Source organism: Cyphomyrmex costatus, unplaced genomic scaffold, assembly GCF_001594065.2.
Source record: "Cyphomyrmex costatus isolate MS0001 unplaced genomic scaffold, Ccosl1.0 scaffold831, whole genome shotgun sequence".
Lineage (NCBI taxonomy): Eukaryota > Metazoa > Arthropoda > Insecta > Hymenoptera > Formicidae > Cyphomyrmex > Cyphomyrmex costatus.
The window spans coordinates 156622-169368 of NW_017280410.1; the positions used below are offsets into that span (position 1 = coordinate 156622).

A 12747-nucleotide genomic window follows, 5' to 3' on the forward strand; every position below is an offset into this window, starting at 1 on the left:
CAGTCTATACTGAGAAACAAATAGGCACGGAAAGAATGTTTTTAGTGAAATATCTAAACATTTAGCTAGATACAGATTTGAAAATAATTTCGTTATATTAAAAGAAAAATGTACTAAATTGTAATAAATGATTGTTTGAATAGTACTAATATAACATTTATTTATGTGTGTGGAAAGTAAATTTTATTAAATAAGAAATAATAATTAAATCAAATTAATGATTCTCGTATATCAAATAAATACCTACTATATATTACATTTAGTAAATTCATAAATGACACTATTCAAATATTTATTAATATATTTTATATAATATTAATATATTAAATTTTAATATATTTTTCTCTCTCAGTGTAAACTATCAAAATATGTAGGACACTAAGCTTGCTAGTAAAATTACTAGATACTTAGATAGACAAAGTATCGCAATCCATAAGATTCAGTGCTTTAGCATTTGGAACAAAAGTGTCAGATAATACACATAGGCACTTTGTATAGCTTATCTGGTTACATTTATTCTAATGTGCAGTTATCCTAACCTGATTCTATTTTGTAAGATTGTGCGTTTGTGTTATCGCGTAAGTGTGGAGCAAGATGGTTAAGGTTTAAAACTAGTTGCGGTATATATATCTGATGATCTTAATTGCTAGGATATCAAAACTTTTTGCTCATTGTGCTTGATTGTCTTACATAATTATTTTAATGATTCTACAAATTCATTTTAACATTTGTATAGAGCTAAATTTTTAGCTACTTCAGAAAAACTGTAGTTTATTTTGTGAATATCTGTAATAAAAGTCCAATCTCATTTGTTCTCGACGTTTGTTCTTTTAAGATTCAAGATGGACGAAACGAGTTTCATCATCTTAATCGAATATAAAGAAAGAGTATCCTGCCTGCCTTATACTGCTAACTTGCATAGAGTCAGTGTCGTACTTGAATCTATCCCACCACGAAGCTCGAAGTCGGAGTGGTATTTTCTAGCGGAATTTAATTTCCTGATGTTCGCTTTGTCGTTCGACGACCGGAGATGATAGAATGTTTGTTGCTGTTCTTCTATCACGGAAAGGAAGCCGAGAGACAATTTTCTCGGAATAAACAATTTAAGAGTGACTCGTTGCATCAGAATTTTTTAAGTTCTCCACTTCTTCTAAATACAAATTGTTATCCCTAATCTTTCATAAGAATCACTATCGTGACAGAAAATTCTGGGACACTCCACAGAGAATGAAATTCTTATAATTTTATCTTTTATTCTAAAGACCATATATGTTGTTAATGTTAACATTAATTGACAGGCACGATGTGAGATTAGAAAGGAAGAGGAAAATTTTATTTTAAACAGACATGTCAGTATTTGTATTCATCGTCGCCCTTTCACTTCTTCGCTTTCAACATTTAATTAAATGTTGTACAAAATTGCGACGCGCGTTATGATCGTATGCATGATTTGCAAATGTGTAATTTGAGAGTTGTACGACGAGTGGAAACGAGCGTGGTGCGTGAGGGATGTACGCGGGTATTGTTGGGAATTTTTTTAAGCTGTAATTAGATCCTGCCTGGGACATCGTGAGTGGAAAACTTTCATCTCGATGCCGTGACTTATTACGGCGTGATGATTTATGAATAGCGTATGATAGTGCGTCGCGCACGATATAATTTACAATGGAACCGAATCTACCTTCATATAGCTTACAAGCTTCAATCTCGCAACTTACAATGTACCGCGAGGCTCTCTTCAACCGTTAATTGGTCCGCAACAATAAACTTCTTTCTTCAGAGGGCCTATTTTCTACCTCGTAACTCTGAAAGAATTCATTTCGAGTCTCAGAAAGTAGGCAATGTCGACAATAGGAGATCGACTTCCGAGTTCTGTTGTTGATAAAGAAGTTCGAGAACTGCTGTTATTTATTCCTCTCGCACGTCTTCTCATTGCTGGTGCTAATTAAAGCTTCAACAACTGCTATGCTGTACAGATCGTGTTAACAGCAGCGACTTATGAAAAATTTAATATAAATGTTTAAAAAGAAAACTTATCATTTCTTCTATAAAATTTAAAGGAAGAAATTTATAAGAAAAAAGTAGCATTAATTGATTTTTATTGTTATATCCTTTTACACAAATGTGCATTATTTTATTTATTAGACTAAAGTATCTTTCTTTGTTTAATTTCGTTGATGCAATACCTATGTATTAAATATTAAAATTGAAGACAGATTACATAATTTTTTTACTCGAGATTCCAAATGGTAGAAATTTTTTTTAATTCAGGAAGTTGTGTGTTACCTTAGAAAGAAAACCGTTTCCTTCGACACGGTAATACATCGAAATTGATCGTTAAGGTCACAGCGGTCTGGTAAAAAGATTCCTCCGTCGGTGATCAAGAGAGAACCGGTTTTCTCTTGGCGGTTCCAGCACGTGCCCGATGATGAGGCACCATCGTTACGAGGAAGCGAGACGTCTCTCCCCAATTTATTTCTTACTTTCTCCATCTCACTGATCCTTTCACGCCCACGGCGCCACATTTTTATTAGGAACAAACGCAGCGTTTGTCAGATCACTGACGGTGAACTGTGACGTTTACGACACCCCATGTCTTGATAACGTAACAACTTTACGAACATATCATCTCGCAGAAATAAAGTCATTTCATTCGTATAATTGTATTTCGCATGATAAACATTCGTCTTTGAGATAAAAATTTTTAATTATTTTACAATAACTATTGATCTTATTACCGGAAAATCATTGTTATACAATTATTATATATGATCCTTTCCATTTTATGTATATCTCCATTGTCGTATTTTTAAATAAGACTTAAAATGTCATAAACATAGAAAATAGTCTACTGCTAAGAAGAATAATTTATTTTGTGATAACCAATTTCGAATGTACAAAAAAGTGTTTTTTTTTTCAGTTATCGATGGTACAGCTTCTTAAAAATACTTCGTATTTATGCTGTTATCTGGTCTTATAAATGAAAGTATTTTTAAAAAGCTTTATCGTCAAGTCGAAAAAACACTTTTTGGACTGATTATTTCAAAACTTATGGAACGTACTATAATCGTCTTTATCTCATTTAAAAGTTCACAATTTTTGTTACTTTCTCTTATAAAAATTACATACTTTCCCTATTTATTGATATTTGTAAAGATGTATAAAATACCGTGATATTAGAGTTTAGTTTTTAGGCGTTAACTTTTTAAGGAAGCATTTTGCAACATATATTTTTATGAGAAATTGTTCAGAACAAAATTTCCTATAAAAATTAAAGTCTGGTCGGAACATTCAAGCTTATATAAACTTTTGAAATATATGATACTTGGGAAACAAAAATAATTACTTATTAAATATAGTTTATTAAATGTAGTTTTTTTTATGTGTATAAACGCCAAGCTTTTATGCTTGTAAGAATTATTTTGTATTATATATAGAATATTGGTCTCACTTCAAAATGTAATGCTGAATGTTCAATACCATGTTAAAGTTTGGCCATCGCGACCGTGATTATCTTACAAGGCGAATTGCTGCGGAGTATAGGGAACAGGGCAGGACAAGAATAGGACAAGAAGATGATCACGAAGGGTGCAGTTAAGGAGTTCGTCGGTCGGTCGGTTGCCTCGTCTTTCAGGCGTGTTGTTTGAGCTGCGGGGGCGAGACAATCCGCCCACATCGTTGCAACGAACAAGTCGCGTCACTGTCTCGCCCAACATTTACATTTTTTACCTACCCTTCATGATCAACAAGAGTCTCGTGAAACATCAATGCCCATGATTCAACGGGTACCACTTGTACCGATTATATTTAAAGAAATCAATAAGCATGATGTAACTGCTATATAGTGTCTTGTCGTTCGTGAATAGCGATTTCTCTAACAAAGTCTAGGTCGTGTAACCATGACTTTCATTGTAACAACTTATTCATGTTACTTTGCAAATAGCTGAAAAGGATAAGTTTTGAATCTTATCTTTCATTAATTTTTCCTAGGGAATTAAAAAAGCTAATTTTTTTCAGGAAACGCTACGATGCTCTTGAGTCTTTTTCTACCAATGTAAATTAACTATAATTTTGGTTCGATTTATTTTTTAAAACTGGAAAAAGATAAAGAGTAAATTGAACCGGGATTAAAGTTAACTTACATTGGTAAAAATGAGCATCAAAGTTTTTCTCGCGACACAAAAAAATATTTACGAAATTAAAATACTTTATTTACACAGTGATTACATTTCTCTCTGGAAATGTTTTATTATATATATATATTTTTGTATATATATTTCAGGCTGTATATATAATTTCATTGTCGGTAATTGTAATAACAGGTTTCTACTACAGATGCAATACAGGTTCCTGTAACACAGATGGTATAGCAGAAATTCTACAGTTACATCAGCAAATAATAGCCATCCGATCGATGCTAACCTAGCAGTAGTGGGTAACTCATGCTCTGTCGGACTTGCCTTATTATCTACCGATATGTACGCGATATGATTATAACTTTAATTTAACATCAGTGTTACGCAACTATCGATGAAATATTAAAAACATTTTATTATTTTGAGTAGAATTATAAAACAATATTATTCTCAAAAGCATCCATCTTAATTAATAACATGTAGGTAACAACATTCGTTTATCAATTTTGTTTCGCATTTGTTGTAACGAATTATTTTGTCTATCATACATCATGATTCGTCATTCTAATCTGTCTCATCGTAATTAATTAATAGTATTATGCGAGAATGACACTATACAGCGTTAATGATGTTAAAAAAGAGAATGATAACACGCGGGGGAATATCGCAGACATCGTTCAACGTTATGTTCAACGCCTCCCTCTTGCTATTCCATCCCCGCTTTTAATTATGTATAATCTGCAGCTTCGAGCTAATTAACTGCTATTTACGGCCGTCTGATGCGAGGATGTTATGAATTCGATGGAAAATCTCGCGTCTTTTTAGTGAGTTGAGTAGTCACGATGAAAGTCTGCGTTCAAGTCCTCGCTTTTTCACTCGTTTTAATATCGTTCTCAATACGATTTCCGTTGACTGTAAGAAAATTAATCCTATTTTCCAATCCTGACTTAATTTCGTTACCTAGTCATTTAAATGACTACGTGAATCTCGACGATATTAAAATTGTGTACGTGCTTTCTCCGTGCAGAAATTTTCGCAGAGGAAAAGATAGGCGTTCTGTTAATGAGGGAGAGAAAGAGATGCTTTTTAATTATTTCTCTCTGTAATTAATGTGGCCCTATTTCTCTGTAATCGTCAACCATTTATCGTGTACTGAAATGACATACGCGAATTATTCCTTATTTAAAAATTTGATTTGATTGATTTAGTTCGTGAAGTAATCAACGTATTACATAACAATTTGCGTTATTATATAAATGAACAACGGTACGGAAAAAACATTATCGAATAGTCGGTAATGAAATAAAAATAATCAGTGTTCTATAACTGAAGCGACATTGTTCGTTTTTCAAAAGGCAGCGAGGAGACGCGACGGAGCGAGAAACAAAAGGTTGCCGCGCAATCGCGACCGAGATTTTTCCGATTCGAGCCGCACGCACGGACGAAAGCCTCTGACCCACATTTCAACCGAGGTATTGCTCGAGCCCCATTACCTGGCTCCCGCGCGCATCACTTCTTATGCCAGCAACTGCATCTCGTGCTCGTTGCAAGGGGATTTGTTTCCCTTGCAAGAAAGAACAGAAAGCTGGAGATATTATGAATAGTAAGAAAGAAAAGGAGAGGAGGAACTAATCATGTTGTCACGAACGTAATGCTCAGCTACACGGAAAGGATGGTATTACTGAAGTATCTAAAAATTTAGTTAAATACAGATCGGGAGATAATTTTATGGACGCTCGTATAAAATAATGATATATTGTGTAGGAGCAGTGGCCATTTAGATATATTAGGTTAAATTTGACACTATAGTTTTAATAGTGAGTGTCAAAATATATATTTATATATACAGCTAAAAATTTTTAGCTACTTTAGCAAAATTATTCTTTCCGTGCGCTATTGAGCGCAAAATTCTTGCAAGGCTAGTTGTACTGGCCTAGTTTTTGTGCAGCAAGTCAACTAACTTGCGTCAAGATATCATTTCCTATCCCCGGATTCAATCCGTAACTCAACGGAGAAATTTCTCGTATAAGATACATCAAGCGCCGATGATTACTATGACGATCTGATTTGAAATATGACGTACGATTTGTTACATATCATCTGTGCGACGAAACTATATACATAAATAATAGTTAATCTGCCCTAGATCTTTTTTGCTATCGTCAGTATACCGCGATACATAGCTCATTTCTCTTCCACCCTGTCGTCCAGAAAAGGCAACGCTATTCTGCCCTTTGCGCGGTGAATGAATTTTCTATGAAAATATAAATTCCATTCTGATTTTCCGGGTTCGCCTCCGTTCTTTCACCGTTCTAGTCGTTATTCCGGTCGGTAGAATGCAAAGAAACATCGATCGATTATGCATACGAGCACAAAAGAAGATATTGCGAGACGCTTTTGAGATCTTTTTCCTCGCATATTATATGGCTCGAAGCGATTATTTGACGCGACATTATTATCAACGACCATTCTTAAAACATTATTCCTTTGAGACGTTCTGTCTAAAACGATTCGTCAATTTGCGTATTCTCGGATAAATTTAGAGCTCAACATTTTTCAGTTATTCAAACTAATACTCTGAAAAACAAATAATTAAGTTCTTGCAGATTCTCAAGATATTTTTAAGCATCATAAAAACTCATTATTAAATTGGCGATCAATCTAATTTGAGATATTTATATTTCAGCTTTAATTTGCGATTGTGTTTCAAGTTTAACAAACTGAGTTTTATAAACAGAAAGACGCCAAGTTTTATAAAAAATTGAAGAATGTATTTATATATAAAAATTTGTGTATAAATAATATTAAGCCTCAAGATCCTCTTTGACCGAAAATAATATTAGCTCTCTTACTTTGCTTTTATCAATATTTAATTTTTATTTATAATTAAAATAATTAATCCGAGACGCGCAAGGAGCGAAAGACATGAAAATATGAGGTAAAGGCGAAGAAATTCTCTTTCAAGGACTTTGGCGAGCTCGATTCTTTTGTAGGTGCGTCGAATGATCTCGATCTAATGTTTCTAGATAACCGTGTATGAGAACATACCCTCGCATTGTATGACACGCACACGATTATGACACAATCGCTGCAGATCACTCAATTGCACGACGCAACCGGGCGATTTCCCATGCGATAATTTGCCCGCGAATTCTAAAGAAAATATCAGAAAAATCATCAGAAAAACGTTATATTGTGTCCTAAATGCTATGAGAATAAACAGACATGTTTTGCGCGCTATTCCTTACCGATTGTTTTATGTACTAAAGATACGACAACGACTCGCATAACAACGAGGGATCCTAATCGATTCGAAAGATTTTATTCTTCTATGTTTAGATTTAGACAGAACTCGATACAGTTTAACTGTTTCTCGGCAATATGAAATTTTCACCCTTTGTTTTGGACCTTTAACTTCAATACAGTCTTTTATTGTTTCAGTCGGTAAAATACAACTGGACTGTATAAAAGTCTAAAAAAATTTCTACTTGTGAAAGCTTAGCAACGAGTTTCTACTGTTATAGAAGATGGATTGTATTTTACTCGTTTTTTACAGATTTTAATTTACACTGATTAATCTGTGGTGTCAAATTTAATCTAGTTTATATGTCGCCACTGTTCTTATTCAATAAATCGTTATTTTATATTAAAACAAAATGTTTAAATTTGACGCTATATATACAGTGTTACTATTAAATTGACAGTATATAGTTTCAATCATTGTTTTGGTATAGAATAACGATATTTTGAGTAGCAACAGTGGCGATTTAAATTAGGTTAAATTTAATACTACAGATTTAACAGTATATACCAGAATTTTTCCAATTTAAAAATTGATTGTGCCTAAGTCCAATATTGCTGAAGGCATATTTTAATATGATTTTTACTTCTTTTATAAAATTTTAACCTCACACAATGTTACGAATGACTGTAAAATATCAAATTGTCTTCTATTTTTTAAAATGCCACAAGGTTCGTGACAGAAGCACAAAATACTGGAAGCGTTTAACTACACTTTTCGTCCGTGGACTAGTTCGTCGGTGCCTTTGACAAGCGACGTGAAAAAGGGCACGTAACAGTGCGCACGCTACACGCCAGTGACGAACGCGTTACAGCCGTTAACGAGGCTTTTTCTTACAGAACAAATGTCTACGTGCAACTCTTCGTGATAGTGTCTCGTAACTTCCACGGTAATTCTACGGTTCTAACTTGGGGAAATTGACTTTAAATTTTGCGGCAACACCAAGATTTTCAACGAAACGACACAAGTTTGACGGAAATGTAACCCAACCATGCGTGTCTATCTTTACATGCTTAATATTACTATAGTATAAAACTTAAAATTAAAATAATGAATTTTTAAATGGAAAACAACGCTATCGTTTAAAATTTAAGTAAAGTATTAAGCGTATTACTATCGAATCCGTGTTATTGGAAAAAAATTGTACTGTACACAGTCACGTAAACTCGCAAGCCGAATTTACGAGATCGATAGCATCTTTGAAATGCCTCGAAGTTTCGTGAGTTGTGCTGCTTTTATGTGGCAAGAATCCAAAAATTGGAGTTATAAAAGTTTCTTCCGTATCGTTTAAGAGTCCATAGCGATTAGCGATATAGCAATATTAAACATGAAATTTCAGCATCGATTTATTGTTATCTTTTATCCTTTTTTTTTACGTTATAAAAAAAAGAAATCTCTCTCTAATAATTATAATTTTATAAAAAATATTAATGAAAGATCCATGTAGCTCTTTGCTCCGAATAACGCGATAATAAATTGCAGGACAAATGTTCCTCGTCAAGTGAATTGCATTTCCCTTGCTGCTGCGTAACTTATTACATATTTCTAGGTGATAATCTTTATTATACAAACAAAGCATACTGATCGTATTTATGAATCAGTTAACAAACTTTGTTTCGTCTTAATAAAGACCTTTACATTCCGTGGTTGTATATTCATGACTTTAATTGCAACAATTTATACAACGAGAGAGAAAGATGGAGAATGTTTTATTGAGAGAATAATTCATTTCTTCAGCTAGGCGATGATTAATTTCCATAGAAATATTCTACGTGCTCATATGACATATATAAACTCTGCAGTTTATGTATTATGTCATCGCGTTCTTTGTGTCGCTCGCTGTAACTTTAATAAATATCTGTTAACAGAAACGGAATAAAAATGTTTTAATTTATCTAAAAATATAATATACAGTATCTTTATCTATTTATTTTTTGAGCCTTTAAAATATTTTAAAATATTTTTTGTTTATTTAATATTATGGGATTTTATTTAACTGAAACATGTGTGTGCTTGAAAAATTATATTGTGATAAAGGAAAGATATAATAAATTAATATATGAAAGACACTTTAATATACTAGTACTTACTTAGTAAGATATATGAGTATTTTCTCTTATGGTATTAATTAAATAATAAAAATTGCAAGATTTTTCTAACTACTACTATTTATAGAACAAAACTACACGCATTACTACATCTTAAGAAAATTAATTTCTTCATGATTTTGCCTTGAACAAATAACTTCTCGCCTTTGGAAATCTGATTTGCGATCGCGATCTTGAGTTTAGAATCTCTAAGAACGCCTTAAAAAGAAAAGGAGACTTAGGCCAGGAATGTGGATAATAATCGCCATGAATCAGACGTTGAACGCACAAACTATGCATAGTCGGAGAGAACCTGACCCCTTTACGTGATATTTACATCGCACGTTAATTTTATGCGTTTCATTTTATCGCACGCAGACAAATATTTCGACATCGATCGACTCAAAAGTGGGATTATTAACGAGTTTCCAAAAACGAGGCAGGTTACAGAGAAAGTTACAACATATAATCGGTAAAAACAAGCTCTTCGTTCACGATTGTAAAAAAATATCTTAATAGGACAAAATATAAAATAATAAAATATTCACGCAAATTCTCACACCAGACAATTTGTAATTCACAGATTTTGGAATAGAATTTTGTTTTTAGGATATACTTTATACATTTCTTCAAATATATATTTTTCTTATTACTTCCAATAAAAATGATTATTAAAATTTTATGCTGAATTACGACACGAATTACAATCCGTTTAGAGCAGTGAGCTTCAAGATAGGTCTTATTGATCTAATAAATTAATAGGATTCAATCCATTCCATCTACAGTTATGTTTCCATTGAAATCTGCGAAGCTTCAGCAGCTCGTCTCTGCGCGCTTTGTTACATCGCGTCGACTGATTTGGAGAGTTAGGAATTAGCTTCCTACCATCTCCTTTATTGTCCCGGATGGTCTTCGCCAAGTAGGCGGCAAGTTCTATGTTTCTCACCCACGGTATCTCGAGCGTTTCCAGTCGTCGCTTCGCTCGCGCGCCCTGTATTTCTCCGCAATCGCCATGATGCTCGGTGCACCGGTTCGTGCAAACTGTGTAGATGGCCTTGTCCGGAGATACACACGCCGGTTATGTCCCTCCATCCCTTTACAACCACATTTTCACATACACGGTCCGCGCACGAGTCGTTTGCTCATTATCGTTGCGTTTATCAGTCTCTATCATTTAATAATGCTCCGAAATAATACAGTGATTCATAATGTATTTTCATTCATAATAGATCCTTTGGATGTAACGAAATTAATTAGCTTCTAATTAGTGATGAATTAATAATAAGTTGAATTAATGGATTCCAGTCTTTGGAATTGGTTTTCATTGTGTGCTCCAAATGAATTATGGATCCGATTTCCTTCCCCGTTTTGCTTTAATATAGTGAAATCCGTCTATATATCTCTAATATCAAAACAGATACTAGAGCGACGTAATGAATAAGTGAGTAGTATACAGTTCTTATAAACGAAAAACTAGTGTTCAATCAGAGGTTCGATCTCAGTGTCGGATTACTGAGATCGCGGTCATACATATGATCGTAAGAGCCTCGCTGATGCGATGCCTCTTACTTTTCAGTTTCGCTAATCCGATATCCGAATTCGCGTTCGCTTTCTCATCTATCTCATCTCGTATGGACGTATTGATAGCATACGCGTTCTAAAAGCAAGCGAATAGATTGAATCCGACCACGTAGGATTTTCTGCGAATTGTATATATGTTACGAGCAAGATAATTTAATGGTTTTTGTGTGATTGGATAGGAAAAAGAATAAGTATCCTCAAAATGAAATTTATACAGAAAATGAGCAAGTGTGTTAAAAAATGAAAAATTTAGTTAGAACATGTATATACAAATCGGAAAATAATTTTGTTGAATCGTTAAAGTAATTATGTAGAGCATTCAAGCTGATTACTAGAGTGTCAATACTTTTTATAGCATATATTGCTCATCATGCTTGAGTTTTTTTACATAATTATTTTTATAGTCCAATGAAATTATTTTCATATTTAGACCTGCCTACCTAAACTTTTAGCAAAATCGTTTTTTTCGTGTATTAATCTTTCAAACGTTACGATGTCAATGAAAATAATTGTTTCGATATATATTATAAATACAGATTTTGTCATAGAATTTTAATTCTACAGTATTTACTTATCACGAATATTGAAAATATTAAAAATTATGTATAATGCTTAGGATTTAACAAATTTCGAAATTTTTCATATAACAGTGTTACAGTTATGAACAGAACGCATAAAACGTAAGAAAGAGAATTTCAACATTTTACTGGTACCAGAATGATCCCTCATTTCCGGACAATTATTGAGAAAGTTCGACGAAATGAGTTTAGTCGCGCGTCGTTGCAGTCAGCCTATTTTATCCATCATACCGCGAGCGCGAGTAGGAATGTAGATTTATATTTATTCAGAAAAGTTCTATTTCATGATGGTAGTAGTGAACCGTGGCGTGGTTATTGGTTCCCAATAAATGGCGTGCTTACGACATACGGCGAATGATGCGGGTCACTTTTTTCCACCACACTGCGGTATTAACTGGCTATATATCGGCCTTTATTTGGCATAACGTATTCCGCGAAATACATTTCCCGACGATTTAAGAACTGGTCGCTCGACTTTTACGGACACCGGCGGCACGACTAAGGTACGGAGGAATCGAATGAAACGAGTTTGCATTCGCGTAAAATCGTGCTATCGGTATAGAAAGTGTGTGCGTGAGTGCGTGTATTTGGATACTTACATAACACACGTTGTATAGCGAATAAAGCTGCCGAGTAATAATCGGAAAATACTGAGATTTTAGAAAAACTACGACGTCAATGATACACATAAAAGGAATCGAGCGATCAACTTCGCTTGCAGACTTAATATGAGAGAAATATTAATTCTGTCAATATATTTCCAAAAATGATTTATATAATATTACTTATTTAAAGATGCAGCCACTCTCTCAACAAGATTCATTCCTTTTTTTTTTAGTTGATCAACACTTTCTTGTGTCAATTATCTGTTCATAAATTATTCATAACATTCTGTCCGTCTGCTTGAAAGTGAGAAATGGATGCTTTTATCGTAGGTATTTTCACAGCACTCGAAATAGCGCGCTTAGAGGCCAATAAGAGAAACGAGTAAGGGCACGTCGGTTCTCAGTCATGTAAAACATTTTACCGTTTTGTTGTCTGAGGACCGTAACGTCCAGCACGTT

At 33.7% G+C, this 12747-nt stretch overlaps 1 protein-coding gene across 1 annotated transcript in view; it reads left to right on the forward strand.

The window, feature by feature from the left end:
- LOC108771290 (inner centromere protein) overlaps nt 1–12747 on the forward strand; it is a 170440-nt gene that overhangs the window by 81489 nt on the left and 76204 nt on the right. The gene's annotated exons all lie outside the window — the stretch shown is intronic.